The 16,497-nt window shown below is 34.0% G+C and overlaps 1 protein-coding gene across 1 annotated transcript in view; it reads right to left on the bottom strand.

The window, feature by feature from the left end:
* The window catches only part of LOC115886064 (zinc finger protein 629-like), a 188,776-nt gene that overhangs the window by 76,770 nt on the left and 95,509 nt on the right, over positions 1 to 16,497 (bottom strand). The gene's annotated exons all lie outside the window — the stretch shown is intronic.

Here is a 16,497-nt window from a genome sequence, read left to right as displayed (position 1 = left end):
CTTTATTAATGACAAAAATCTAAAAAAGTGCACGAATTCTTTTGACCTTCCTGACTACTCTTTCACGTGAGACGAACCCATGAAAACAATAACGTCAATACTTATCATTCCTACACTTTTTTTCGTTTAGCCCTTCTATTACATCTGATTTGACTGGCCTAATAAAATCCTATTTATTTAAAAACTATATATGTAGAAAGTGCCCCTGCTAAAAATTTATTAAAAACTGTTCTGTTGATTGAAAGAATTGTGAAGATACGCAGCCTAATGAGCAAATTCCTGATTGCCTATTCCACTAAACTAACTTTCATACTTTCATCTACATATTGTCATCGTTTATAGTTAGAATGTGCTCATTCGAACAACTTTGCCCTCGACAGGTTCCATAGTTGTACATTTCCTGCCGGCTTTAATGCAACTGCATCTTTTTACACAATCTTGTTTGCAGTTGCACGTTATTAATGACATAATTGAAGCAGGGGCGGGCGATTCTGTTGTATATAAAGGTGACAGGGTGTTGTTGATTTTCTTCCAGCCCCACTGGTCGGGTTTTACAGGTTGTTCCTGCCATATTTGTACTTGAAGATATGTTCTCCGAGAATGTTGCCTAGCTGCAGCAGATGTGGAAGGCAATTTGAATAAAAGTACCGTGCTGTTTGCTTCACCAACTAACTTATTGAAACAAGTGTATCTTTGCTCACTAAGGCTCCCTACAGTTTGTATAGTTTCCGTATAAATGTCTTTTCAGCTTTGTCAATTTTTTTAGATGTTGTCTTTGCGTTGTTAAAAATATCGACGATACTATCAAAGTCTTTTTCTTTATTAAATATTTGTACGTGTTGTTGTTTTCCTTTTCCAAAAAATCCTGATGTTGTGTCACACCCGCTAATAGCGTGAATAAATAAAATAGATTTTTTTAAATTACGTATAATACTGGATGATTGCATGTCTCTCGAACTATACATTCGTTGTTTCACATTACCTATGACTTCTTTCAGAAAAAGAATGTCTTTTTCATAGGGGGAAAGTGCTGCTAATAAAACAATAAGATCGACATCTTGTTCAACGATTAGAACTTGTTCATTTTTCTCAGATATTTTGATGGCAGTACGAATAATTTGAACATCAGCAAACAAGAGTGTGTCAAAAGATGCAGTTGCATTAAAGCCGCCATGTTAACTATGTGCGGAACCTGTCGTGGGCAAAGTTGTTCGAATACTGAGCACATTCTAGAAACCATAGACGATGACAATATGTAGATGAAAGTATCAATGTTAGTTTAGTGGAATAGGCAATCTTTTTGTTCATATTATACAGTATTATATCTGTTGCATGTATATTTAGCACGTTAAAATACCTTGGGAGACTATAATTAGAAAGGCAACCTGTATTTTTTTCTACTCCATTTTTCAAACGGTTATTGCTCGAAATGCATTGGATAAATATAAATAATGAATAGAACCTTTTTTGTAGAAAATTTTATAAGGAATATTTTTGATAAGAATAAAATTTTCTGTGTGACTAATGGTTTTCGAGAAAAATGATAAAAACCACCGCAGTATGTATTGGGGGTGGTTTTTAGGGGTGAAGCTCACACTTTGCAGTTAGGAACTCTTTTGATTTTAAAAAGTCTCTTTTTAGTACGTATAACCTCAACATATCAAAACGTCTCAAATGCTCTACAGTGGAGCCTCTACTCGTTCTGCGGCCAACACATAAAACACTCATTTCCTCTAATTCGGCTAGCGAAAGCATATCGAAGACGGTCTTGAACTGAAAGCGACTGGTTGGCTATATTAAAATATGAATATCTGTACCTAATACGTTTGACGAAAATATCTATGGATGAAAAATCCGCGTTTATGTATTGAAAATTTATTTGTGTTAAACATAGATTAAACAACAAAAATAAAAATCTTTTTTTTAGGTACTAAATATTTCGTATGATCGAAAAATGTCGTTTAGTTGACTTGGAAATGTTTTACATATGAAATAAAAGCGATCTTCATTTCCAAGCCAACTCTGATGCCGTTCTTTGTTTAATCATATAATATTATATTAAATTGGTTTAATGATAGAAAATCCGTATTATTAACGTACTATACCCAAAATCCGTAAATCTACGGATTAATCGGTGAGAAAAACGCCGGAAAACATCTATTTGGAAAACCTCATTCCTTACACCAAATGTCCTAACTGGTTGCATAAATAACTAATCCAATGTCCAACACAGAAACATCGGATACCATTTAGGAAGTACCTACTTAACAGTACTTATCGCCGATCAAACACGAGTAATTTGCGCAATGGTAATAAAATACCTGGTGCAATCGAAAAAAATAAAGAAGTACCGCGCGGTACAAAGTGGCGGAGCGTGACCGTGGTAGTACCAACGTCTGTACAGATAGTAGGTACCATTGGGCGAATAAAAAAAATGGAGAAGCGCCGCGCCGTGTAATGTAGTGACAACGCAAAGTAATAAATATCGTTATAGTGTGTTATAACGGCTCATCGGGAGGAGATTTCAGACAATAAAACGGCAGAATTATTGCTGTTAAGGCTCTTATTACTGTTGCGGCGAGGCATTAAGATTGCGATCATTGGCGTTCGAATGTGTGGCTCTTTTAAGACATTTGGAGCGGTGCAGGGTATAGAAAGGTGGAAGGAAGTATAGAAGAAAGGCAAGAAATCGGCTTATTAGAAAGAAAATGAAGCTTAATATTGATTTGGTTTGGTTTGGTTTGGGCTTAGTCCGCCATGTTGATCGGTTACTTTGGCACTTTAATAACGTCTGTGTGGTTGAGTTATTCAGTTATATGAGGCTTTAGTTTCATTAGAGCGGTAACTGTTCTCTTCAATATTTTAAATATTTTAAACAAAAGTCCTATCGTATTGTAGTTAATTTGTTGTGTTGTCAAATCAAATTGCGCTGTGTGAGATCTCTGGTGTGGGTATTCATTAAAACAGCGGTTTCCAAATATGTTTCAGAAGATAAAAAGCAAAAAGAAGAAAAACATAGCAACAAGTCGAGGCATGGAACTGATTATGGTAAAATGTTCTTTTAATATTTGGCATTTTCATTATTTTGAAATGCGTCTTTTAGAACTGGAAGAAGATGTTGATGCCTTCAAGCCCTCAAATTCGACAATTTAACATCGGACCCACTTGATGCAACTTGGAAAGCCTGTTGCAAATTCGTCTAGACCTTATCAAATCTAAGGATACAGCTAATATAATGAAGAAATGGTCTTTTTATAGAAATCCCTCAGGATATCGACTGGTAAATTAATTTTCTTATTATAATTTACCCTAAAATTAATAATAACGTTAATATTCTCTTCGTCGATTCGATTTTTTTAATTTTTAATTTATATATATGTATATGCTATATCGAGTTTAATAAATTATTATTAGTTTATTGCACTTGGTTTTTATTAATAATCCCTAATGGAAAAATTTACTGTGCTCGTAAGTAAGTCGGCACTATTAGTATTTTTGTTACCTTTGTAGCTAAGGGCTTGTTCAAATGGAAATCTATTTATAGCAGAATTATTTCAGGTAGTTAGCTGGGAAATGACTATCAATGACATTTCATATCAATGACAGCGATCTTCATCATCAATTATACGGTATAACAAGAGTTACTAATAGTGTCGACTTTTAAATGTATAACTAAATGGCTATGAAATTATTTCATTGTATTAATGATAACGGTTCATTAATAAAAAGATTTAGGTGTATTATATTAATGAAATCTGTTCATTGTACCAATGAATGTGTTCTTCAAATTAATGAACACTGTTCATTGATTTAATGAACTTAAAGCTCATAGAGTTAATGAATTACTTTTCATTGTGCCAATGAAATCATTCATCGGTTCAAAATTAATGATTTAATTCATTATATTAATGAACTTTTTCATTATATTTATGTCGACTTTTGGTTCAGCGAATGTATGTCCGTTATGGCTTAGTTTCGGAAATACAGAGTGTAAAAGTTTCATTTTTATTTCGATTTTTTCGAAATAATTTCTGAAGTAATGTCAATATTTGGATGAAAATTGGTGCCTGGGAGAAATTTGATTTTGATGTCAATATGACTCCTACTTGTAGAGAGCACCACTTACATATTTTTTAACTGTTTGCAGAGTAATAACTTTTCATCCGTACCTGTATAAAACTACTGAGTAAAAATACATACATTTAGGACGTCTTTTACGTAAAAAAAGGTCTCTTAGTAAAAATCGCTACGAGTAATGGTTCTCGAGATATTTGGAATCGAAATTATCAAAACCTGTCATCATTGACATAAATTAAACGTGTTGACTAAATCGTTATTAGACTGAAATCATAAATTTGAAATTACTTTGGATCAAAAGTTCAACAGAAACTGTTTTATCGTCATTTCTTCGCAGAAAAATTTATGATTAATTTAAAAAAATAAAAATGATCCGAATTTAGTATTTCAGTCAAATAACTATATATCTACTCAACATGTTTATTTTTTGTCAATAATGACATGTATTGACCATTTCCATTCTAAATATCTTGAGAACGGTTGCTCCTAGCGATAACGTAAAAAGTCACGGAAATTTATATTTTTTCACTAAGTAGTTTTATGTACGGATGAAAATTTATTACCTTTCAAAACAGTTAAAACACACGTAGGTGGCGCCCCCTACAAATAGGAGTCATATTAACCTCAAAATCAAATTTCCCGTATCAAAAAACTCCCAAACACCAATTTTCATCCAAATAAAACTTCTACACCCTGTATCTCCGAAACTAAGCATTTTAGGACATACATTTAATCGAACATTTTTACTTATTTTTATATGAAAAATATACTGCCGAAGTTTCCGAAATACAGTTCGGACCACCCTGTATATTGAGTCTAGCAAGATTTATTCATTTCACCAATGGCAAATAAAAATTTAAATAAGAAACAATATTTTTAAAGCAAGCATTGATTTATAAAAAGTACTTCGACATTTTTTATAAACTGCAGAATCGCAAAAACAAAACGAGTTTAAGTTTGTACCGTATAGAGGCTACATCTACCATCAGTCATTACCTATGATAAGTGGATTGAATTAATGAAAGGAAAGGAGAAAAAAAAAACAAAAACTGAAAATGAAAACTTTACAAAGAAGAAAACAATTAAAATAAAATTTAAAGAAAATAAAGATCTTCCTAAGTACTTCAACATTTTTTATAAACTGCAGAATCGCAAAAACAAAACGAGTTTAAGTTTGTACCGTATAACCGAATAAAAACGGCGTCAGCGATGGCTATGAAATGACGATCGACATTTCCCATGTAATTTTACATATAAAATGACAGCGATCTTCATTTCATACCCATCGCTGACGCCGTTTTTATTCGATCATACGGTACAAGACCAGACCGAAAAGGCCTAGAGGGGTTAGACAAGGACAGACGGAAAAGCAGAAGCTATAGAGAAACCCTAGTGTGGAGCCGAGGGAGATTACCGATAACGCGTTTTTGTAGAGGAAACGTTGGTGTTGGGACGGTCGGCGGGTGGTGTGGGCTTCCCCTGCCTTGTCCCCTTCCTTCCCTGCTCCTGTTTTTCCCGTCGGAAATTTCGAACCAATGGCATCGGCCTTCTGATTTTAGTGGGCGGGGGCTCTGGGTCCGGCAGGCCGTCTTGGAATGGGCATTTCGTTAAATAATCCCGGTCGCCATTAGAAAGCTTTCTAATGTGCGAACACAGTGCAAGCAGGTTTGCCGCTTACTGGTAGTCAGCGCCAATCTGGGCACCTATTCTTGACATCGTTCGCAACTTTGCGTATACGCATCACGTGTATTGTTATAAACAGGGTATCCCAGAAATAAGTGCAAGTATTTTAAAGGGTGGTAGATCTCGATAAAAGAAACATATTTTCTCTTTATCGTTTTTCAAATAATGGTCCAAAATAATGGAGTTATTTTACTTTGAAATTTTCCCAAAAAAAAATATTTTTGCTAAAATTTTGAGAACCTTCTTCTTCATGTGCCTTCTCCTCATCGGAGGTTGGCGACCATTGGAATTCCTCCCTGTCTTGAGCCAAACGGATAATTGCACTGGCCTCTCCTATATTAAACCACTGGCGCAAATTCCGCAACCAGGAAAACCGTTTACGCCCGATGCCTCGTCGTCCTTCAATCTTTCCCTCAACGATCAGCTGTAGGAAACTATATTTGTTATTTCGAAAAATATGACCAAAATATGCTGCTTTTCGTCGTTTTATTGTAGTCAATAGTTCTTGGTCCTTACATATTCTTTCCAATACTTCGAGATTTGTTTGAGAACCACTGGATCTTTTCTGGATTTTCTTTCTTATAAATTTAATCTACTACCTATGTTGCCATATTATCAAGAAATTATTTTTTTAAATAAAAACTAAAAAAAATTGCAAAAAAATTCCAAAAATATTTTCAAAAAATTCCGAATTTTCAAAAAAAAATATTTAGAAAAAAACCTCATAGGCGTGTTTCTGGGGTTGAACTATACTACCAGTTAAGTTAAAATACTTGCACGTATTTCTGGGACACCCTGTATATGGTTACATAGTAGCGCCGCGCCGCGCCGCCTCGCGCTTATAACCTTGAAAAATTAAAGCGTGTTATCAAATCGGCTAGTTCACAGTGAAAGCAGGTAGGAGCCGTCAACCAGCGTTCATCGGCGTTCTCGCTTTTACCGGAACGAAAATTTATTTATTTCTGCTTTTGCAGGCGCCGACGGCGCACAGAGGGTATTAAGAACTAAAAGTTGGCCAAAATTATGTTTTATGATTTTTTTGCTTTTTTGCTAGTAATATTAATTATTAGAGGAGAGGGTGCTAATATGGAACCTCATTTTGTTTTTCCTACACAATATTTTTTCCTCTATTCTGAAACCCTTTCCACCGATCAAATAGGGCCATTCTGTGCAAAACCAAGCAATTGGATGAGGATGCTAGAACAAGAAAGTAATTTGTATATTATAGACGATATTTGAGCGAGGATGGGTGTTATAGGGTAAAGACTATTTCCTTTAAGAATCTATTTAAATCAATGTTTTTTTTGGCAGTGGCAAATATTGGCAAGATTTTTGTACATATTCCAATGCTGGAGACTTTAAGCATTGAACGGATACTAATTTCCATGCGGAATATTGCCGAATAGTCTTACACCTTATAAAAATGCCTCTGATTTTTTAAATATAAAACATTATAAAGAAATAGAATAGAAGGAAACGTTTCAAAATAAAGATATGGCATAAAACAGAACAGAGCAAACAAACAAAGCTGGCTCTGTATCCATCATGACAGTTATTATGAACAGTTTGCAAAAAAAGCACTACAAACAATTCCAGTACTTTTATAATCTTAGAAATATTCAGAATACACTCAAGATAATTCATACTTTTAACTGAAATATATTATTTATTTGATAGTCAACTTACGACTTAAAAAAGCTAATAACTAATAAACTTGCTTACATTTAGTATTTATAGATTTGTATTCAGTTAAGATAAAAAATGAAAATAAAAAAATATCACTTTTGGCCAGGTTTATAGACCAAATACATCTATGTGCGGCATGGTTTGGTTAGGTTAGGTTAGTTAATCAGGTAAATTTCCTCTTAATTATCTACTTCCGCACCCTTCTCGCATCTCCGAAATAGCCATATACAATACACGTGATGCATATACGCAAAGTTACGCATCTGTGTATTGTTATATGGCTTTTTAGGAGATGCGAGATGCGAGCGATATTTGAAGACGCGAGTGGCCAAGAATAGGTCCCCAGAGACGGCGCTGGTTGCCGGAAAGCAGAAACCTGCCTCCACTATGTTCGTACCCTAATGTGCGACTAGCGACTATGCACCGCGTCGGGTGTAGGGTAGACGCACCATTTGTGGCCATTGACCCTGCTGTAGCCACTTCTTTAAAAAATCTTAAAAATTAAGCTTTTTCACGTCATTGTGACAACCGTGCATCTATAATTTTCTAAATGGATATATCCAGCGCCATATTCGATAGAAAATATTCAAATTTGGTGTAAAAGTCGGCCGTTAGATCAAAAAGTAGTAGCACATATTTACTAGATACTGTTTTCTTAACCCATTTCTTAATGATAGCTTGTTAAGTAGAACTCAAATTATTAACAATAATCTGTATTGGGGTTTAATTTTCCATGATTTTAATAAATATTATACACCTGCAACTATTTTTTAAATTTATTATATTCAAATAATTAATATTTAGGAATTATTTCTATGGCCACAAAAGGTGTAATTAAATTTTAATTATGTTCTACTTGTGGCCAGGTTATGGCCAAAAGTGGTGCAGTCGAAATCTAGTTGTGGCCACATATTATTTAGCTTTATAATATAAGTGCAAACGACGGACAACATAATATGGAGAACATTTTATTTGTTATTATTCAGCTTTTAATAAAAGCTGAATAATAGTACCTAAATATAATAATATCCCAAATACAATTATCGGCCAAGATTACAAATCTGAACATATATCGTCATCAAGTTTTCCTTCAGATGAGAAAAGGAATATAGAAAATAATATGCAGAAAGTAGTCTCGACTGACTAGTGAGAAGAAAATAAAATTTAGTGAGGTTTCAAAGGAAGATAATTTGACAAAGAAGACCATACCATGCAGGAAAAAGAAGACTAGTAGACATAATTATGAACTTAAGAATAATCCCGGAGAGATGTTAATCTTTAAAAAGAAAGAGATCTACCATCAGTCATTACCTATGATAATTGCTGTTATAAAAGTTAAGAATAAGACTTACTTAACGTGGTACAGAAAATACCTTCATAAAAACTACATTAAACATGGTTTGTGTTGATAACTCCACCGTGAAAGCATCGCTGACCAGTCAACCACAAGGACTCTTATAAGGCGGTTAAGCCGCCAAATATAAGTTAGAACATTAGAATAATTAAGAGATGTTAGAAATTTTTAAATTAAAGAATTTTTTGCGTCTCAATCCGAAGCGTGGAGGCGCAAAACAATTGACAGGCGACAACCGCGACATCCAAACGTCAAAAGTCAATTGTCAGAAGTCAAGTTAGTAAAAGTGATCTATGGATGTCGAACAAGGCTGTGGCATGTCCATCATTGTATTCATGTAAAAAACCAATGGTGTGGGTGGTCATGTAGAAAAGTGGAGTGATCAAGGCACAACACTAAAAAAAACACTAAAAAACATTAATAAAACACCCTTACTCGTGCAACGAGAGCAAAAAACAATTAGGTGGTAAAAATACAATTACATTTACAATTCAGAAAATGTCACCAAATATCTGCAACCAGAAATACACCGAGCGCAATCAGAAAAAGAATTTTCTTATAAGCAATTGAATAAACATTAGGATGTGCTAAAAATTCTGAAAAAAGACAAGAGGTGCAATGCAAACACTTAGAAAAGGCCAAATGTGAAGAAGGTAATGAGGAAAATATGACAATAATGTTCATATTAATCAATGTGAAAAACTGTCACAAAAAATCATTAAATTGTACAAATTTTTCCTTCACAATTTTTTTATTAAATTCACAGGAAATTCATGAACCAAACCTTTTCATAGTATTGGCAATACTTCCAAAATTACAAAATTACATAAGGTGTAAAAAACTACAGAAACACACTCCGCAAAAAGGGGGGGGAACAAACAAAATCAGCAAATTAAGACAGTTGAGTGACAAGGCAAAGACAATGTGCGGCTTGGACAATCCAAGAAAAGGCAATGCACCAAACTGACAGTGCACTCCACGCAAATTGCTTATTTCGGCCAAGATTACAAATCTGAACATATATCGTCATCAAGTTTTCCTTCAGATGAGAAAAGGAATATAGAAAATAATATAGATACAGAACTAAATGGAATAAACATGAACAAATGCGATGAAAATAAAAATTATGAGAATTCAAAGAAAGATAATTCAGGACCACTAGACCAAACCATGCAGGAAAAGAAGACTAGTAGACATAATTATGAACTTAAGAATAATCCCGGAGAGATGTTAATCTTTAAAAAGAAAGAGATCTACCATCAGTCATTACCTATGATAAGTGGATTGAATTAATGAAAGGAAAGGAGAAAAAAACAAAAACTGACAATGAAAACTTTACAAAGAAGAAAACAATTAAAATAAAATTTAAAGAAAATAAAGATCTTTCTAGTAGAAATGAAAAAGAGAAACCAGCACCACCTTAAACTTTTGTGACATCTGCTGAATTAAATATAGGAAATTTTATTATTTTAAAGTACCGAAATCAGTTGAATCCAGGTAAAATATTACAAATTGAAAATAATGAATATTATAGCTATAATGGTTCAAACCTGCGGTCAAAACTTTAGTAAAAATAACTTGCTTTAGTACAAACTGAGTGATATAACAATGAAAATTGATGATCTAAAAAAGTCAATTCAAGAGGCATATATGTGGTACCTGAACTAACAAATATTCAAGAATATTCTGATTAATTAGTGTATTTTGCTTATTGTTCCTCACAGTAGTAGTAATATGTACCTATTGTATTGTATTTTTATTTAACATTTGTTTAACAGACAAAAAACAAAATAAGGTATTAGGTATCACTTGATTTGTTTTAAGAATTATAGGAATAAACGTTCATGTTTTTTTTTTTGTTAAAAATATAAACAATTAAGTGCCAAATGTCATTTTAGGTCTTTTTTTTGAAAAAAATTAATAAATAAAATAATAATATTTGCTTTGTTATCTGCAAAATTCAATACAGAGAATATTTTTGCAAGAATGTGGCCACAAATGGTAGTAAATGTGGCCACATTTGGCCCAAGGTGGCCACAAATGGGAAAAATCGTATGTTTTCATAAAATGCTTATTTTCTGTTTATTAAGAATACAAATCTTTACAATAAAAGCAGATTTTGAAAGAAAAATGTTTGGAGAAGCACCAAAAATTTTTTTCTTTATCTCCAAAATTAACTACAAATATTTTTTCTGATAAGTCAAACTCTCAAAATCCCTTAACCTGGCCACAACCGGTGCTTTTACCCTAGTAAGTAAGCGGATATGTTGGATACGAAACATTGGTCAGAGATAAATCATGTATTTTACTCTTATATTATAGAATTAGAGTAAAAAAAAACAGAGATAAACCATGTATTTTACTCTTATATTATAGAATTAGAGTTAATTAAACTACTGAAAATACGATTTATTAAGTTGGCTTGGAAATGAATATCTACAACACTTCCGAAATAATTTTATATACAAAATGACAGCGATCTTCATAACTTGCCATGGCTGACGCCTTTTTCACAATAAATCTGGTCAGAGTTTGTTAATTTAACATGTATATTTTTACTATAATATTAGAACAAACTTTAAAGCAAAAACTAAGCCTATTAGAACTTTTAGGGGATGCGAGACCTTGTCGTTGGTTGAAAAGCTCCTAATCAGGTGCTAGGGGGAATGCCCTCTAGCCTCAGGATGGGTCCAAAAATCATCTCACTGTCTTGCTTTATATATGCTTATTATAGATCTAGAACAACAGTGGTATTAGGTCTAAGTAGACACCAAGTTAAAGAGGTAGAAAAAATTGAGACTGATTTTCCAGCCTCCACCTCATGGGTACCTCAGCCGAAAACAAGTTCCTCGTCTGTGAAAGGTACGGAGGGCTAAACTTAGTGATGTAAAGGGTAATATTACCGCGGTAATATGTAGACATTTTAAATCTACTATCGTCAAAAGCCACAACCGAAAGAACCTTTAGTACTTATGAATTAGTACGCCGGAAAACTTACCTACCTATATACCTCATAATTCTAATTTACTAAACGAATAAGAACATCCAAGAATGGTAGAAGCTGCTGACAAAGACATGGAAGAAGAAGAAGATATCGATTTCGCAGTAATAGACTTGCAAACAGACAATTAACGAAAAAGAATGAAAAACCAAATGACGATATTGAGAATGATTTACCATTATCCACTCTATTACGTACTATAACATATAGGCCACTCTGACTCTGACTAGTTTAAAAAACATCTTTTAATTGGCTGTAATGATTTTACAGTTTTGAAATAAAAAATAATACTATTTAAAAAACTGTTTTTGATAAATTTCCAATGTTACCATAATATTACCGGTAGTATTACCGATTTATAAATTACCGGTAATTTTACATCAATTTTCCATCTCGCTAAACCTCAACCGTAGAAGGGTGTATACCCTCGTAGGAAGTAGAGGTCCACTCCTCGAATGATGAACATCTGTTGTCAAAGGAGGATAGGAAATACCCTGTCCCCCATACAATAGAAAGATCCACATGTATGATGAGTGTATGATGAGTTATAAGTCATGAAAGGGGGACACAATAGATCATTATCGTCACAGTGATTATCATGCTACAATGATGATACATACCCACTCATTCTACATACTACAAGACTACTAGAATTAAAAACATACAACATAAACGTGAACGACCCGTCATACGCGCATTTTTCTGAAAATCGTCATTAAACCTACAAGAGCACGCGGAACGCACGGAACTAATGACGTAGAGGCTACTTAAAACCGAAAAACACGCGATAGTACCGGCCAGATAACGACCACCTCTTCTTCCTCGATGTTACACGACTCCCAAGCAGTACCTAGGTATGTTCAGAAAGTATCGATACCTGTAAGTGTCGATACTTCAAAAATTTATCGATCATTTACCGTTTGGTGAATGTTGTCTTCTTTTCATGCACAATACTATAGTTTTTTTTTTAATCAAATCATATATCTGTTCTTGATTGTAACTTAACATATCTTACTATGATTATACAACTACTATGATTTCAGGACTGGTAGATCTCGATAAAATAACCATATTTTCTCTTTACCGTTTTCAAATTAGTCCAGAAAAAAAAATCAAAAAGAAGTCACCGGAATTTTTCTGTATTATACCGTAAGAACATTATAATAGTTTAAAATAGTTTTCGAGGGATTATTACGTCATAGCACATTACCTTGTTCCCACTGGTGGGGAACGAAAGAATATTCAATGTGTCTCTTTTTTATTACCGCCACAATCGTAAACGTGTCCATTATGTGCAATAAAAACAAAAAGTCCTCTATAATAACACTCACAATCCCAAAACACAAAACTTTTACAAATAATAAGCAAAGAAAACTAATTTGGTTTTCTAGTTAGTGTTCTAGTTTACGCCAGTTCGGTAATTGCATCGGCTAGCAAAAGGATAAAAATTTGACATGTCACGTGACTCTCAATAAATATCCTCATTTTAGGACACATGATTACTATGAAGAGTTAATCGGATTGCTTGAAGATGTAATTACCGAACTTGGCATAAAATATCATTGTCAACTGTCACTCAAAGAAAATAGAAGTTTTCTGTTTTACCGGCGATACTCCATAAGTCAGGCCTTCGAGAAATGAGCTTCGACCTAATATAGCCCATTTTTTAACTTGCACCTCGAAAAAATACCTTAAGTAAGAAATCTTGACCTTTGAGGCTATAAATTTAAAGAAATCTTAACCTCATAAAAAGAAAGGAGACCTTAAGGTTTTACAATTATGAAAAACCTAACCTCATAGACGAATAGTTAAAAACACCATTAGCGGCCACTTTCTTATCCAATTTGTTTTCAAAAAATATTTTTTTGTGAATAGTTTTATTCCCCACTTTGGGGATTTTAACGTCAATTCTTGGAAATTTCGACCAATTTCCAGTTGGTCAATAATAGTCCAGGTGGTTAATTTAAAGTAATTTTAACTTCAAATGTTTCTTGGGTTAGTTCCAATCTACTGAGGTGTTCATTGAGGAGACAGTTAAACAAGCCATGACAATCCGAAGATTTTTCTTACTTAAACCAAGAGTCGTAATCGAAAGTCTTAGACCGTTAGATGATTCCCATGCCAGGTTACGGATGGAGTATTCCAAGTTCTTAAGTTCCGCTTTAAGTTGGTTTCCACTTGGAAAGCAAAACGGTTCTGGTCGAGTCGATATGTACTAGTATGTATCGATACGCAGGATCCATTTGGCATGAGTAGCATTTGGAAATATGAGTGATATTTTCAAGAATAAAAAGGTGCCCATCAACCTAAAGAAAAAGGCTTACGACAGCTGCATCCTACCTGTGCTTACGTACGGCTTAGAGACTATAGCAATTACTCAAAAAACAGCAGAACAACGGCGAATTGCACAAGGAGCCATGGAAAGAATCATGTTAGGAGTCACCACATACGTCAAAAAACAAAACTAATAGATGTGGTTAAAAGAGTGGCAATGGATCGGACATGTAGCAAGGCAGGATCCAGACCGATGGCCTCAAAAAGTCATTCTAAGGAGACCTAGGGGAACAACAAGAAGTGTGAGCCAACCAAAAAAGAGATGGGTCGATGACATCAGAACAGTGGCGGGAAGAGAATGTATAAGATTGGCTAGAGATCGCGAAGCATGGAAAAACCTAGAAGAGGCCTATATCCAACACTGGATGGAACCAGGCTGAGAAAGAAGAAGTATCGATACATCTACCCATCCCTGTCGGTAACGTACTGGCGCGATTTTTCTTCGCTGCGATCGCCCCCATCGACCGGCAAGAAGCCCGCGCGAGTAAATGGCGGTAAGTTCGGTCGTGGGCAGAGTTACGACGCGGCATTATCTCGCGCCATCATCGCCGGAGTCGGTGGGCTCGCGTTACACCGCCATCGAGAGACGGAAGAAGAAGGGTATGGTCGCCGACGATGGAGCGGAGGTTCTCTTTGACACTCGGTGGGAGGCTAATTGATTTAGATACGAGTGCAGAGGAGATTCATGCGTTTTTAGTGCTATACTCTAGGAAAACATGTATCTATTATTTGCAGAGTACGAATCTGTTGAATTTAAGACCATTTAGGTATTTTAAACGTTTTATATTTCTTAGTATTTGTTGGTCCTTAATCTTTTAGAGTTAAGAACTGTAAAGGCCCTTTTTAAGTGTTTCCATATGCGGAATCATCTGGCAATCTGTTAGGACAGTATAGGGTCGACTTCATGGTTATTTATTTTTTTTTTTTTTGATTTTTCAGTCAACTGAGAGACTTCAGCAGGTCAATTGCATTGTCCTATAAGCTCTTCTTGATTCCGTTTTTCATTCTTTTGTAACGCGTGGTCTAAGTTTATATTTTTATCTGGTTGATTGGAAGTGTTCTGATTTACTCTGTTTGACCCAAATATTCAACAAAATCAAATAAATAAAAAAGTAACTCTTAATATTCTGGTATACATTCGTTCGTGTATTATACAAAGTGTGTTTTATGTTGATGAGTTTCTCCTTTATGAATAGCGATACAAAGATGCTATTTTCACATCACTGTACTTTTTTATAAATCTAAAGGTGCTACATACAAATATGTCCTCACCCCCTTGGTTTCTGAAATACAAGGCGAATTTAAAAATGTTGCATTTATTGACACCCTTCGTGTCTTGGTTATCTTATGACTTATCGAAAAGGTGAAACTTTTCGCTGGAAGCTGTCATTCTTAAAATATGACCCGAACTTATGCTTCTGTAAATGGAAAACCCTGTATGTTATTTTTTATTTTGATTTATGTTGTTATGAGCTTTCTAAAAATACACTACTACTCTTTACTTACTTTCATCAATAAAAACAATTAAATAAATAAACAATTAAATAAATTATTCGACGTCAAATTTTGAATTATTGCACAAGTGCATCATAACAGAAGTGCACAAGTGCACAAATATCCATAACTCTAATTGATAGAGTGTTGTATATTATGATAAAAGCTGCACAGGTTCATTTTTGATGCAGTTTATTAAGATAACACGACGGAAATCAAAATTTTCTCATTACACTCCATTACTAACTAATGATATTAATTCATACTCCATTTTTTTTCATTATATTAATGATTTGTTAATCATAGATCGATGCCTGATTTATTAATAGTATGAATCTAATTTCATCACTATAATGAAAATCTGGTTATTAAATTAATGTAAGATTTTCATTAATATAAAGAACGCGTTCATTGTCCCAATGAATGCGTTCTTTGTTTTAATGCTGAAACTTTAATGAACACATATTCATTATACTAATGTACTAAATCATTGATTAATGAGTTGTACATTGTGACAATGAACAATGTTATTAATATAAGGAACACACTACATTATGTTAATGTACGCGGTTATTAATATCAGGAATAAAATATTAGGACTTAAATGGTGGCCATCTTGATCGGTTACTTTGGCACTTTAATAACGCCTCTGTGGTTGTGTTATTCAGTGAGGCTTTAGTTTCATTAGAGCGGTAAGTCTTCTCTTCAATATTTTAAATAAAAGTCCTATCGTATTGTAGTTAATTTGTTGTGTTGTCAAATCTAATTCCACTGTGTGAGATCTCTAGTGCGGGTATTCATTAAAACAACGGTTTCCAAATATGTTCCAGAACACAAAAAAAAAGAAAAACATAGTAACAAGTCGAGG

Source organism: Sitophilus oryzae, unplaced genomic scaffold, assembly GCF_002938485.1.
Source record: "Sitophilus oryzae breed Bouriz unplaced genomic scaffold, Soryzae_2.0 scaffold_466_pilon_pilon, whole genome shotgun sequence".
Classification (NCBI taxonomy): Eukaryota; Metazoa; Arthropoda; class Insecta; order Coleoptera; family Curculionidae; genus Sitophilus; species Sitophilus oryzae.
Note: the sequence above shows the minus strand (reverse complement) of the source record. Positions and strands in the feature narration are given on the sequence as shown.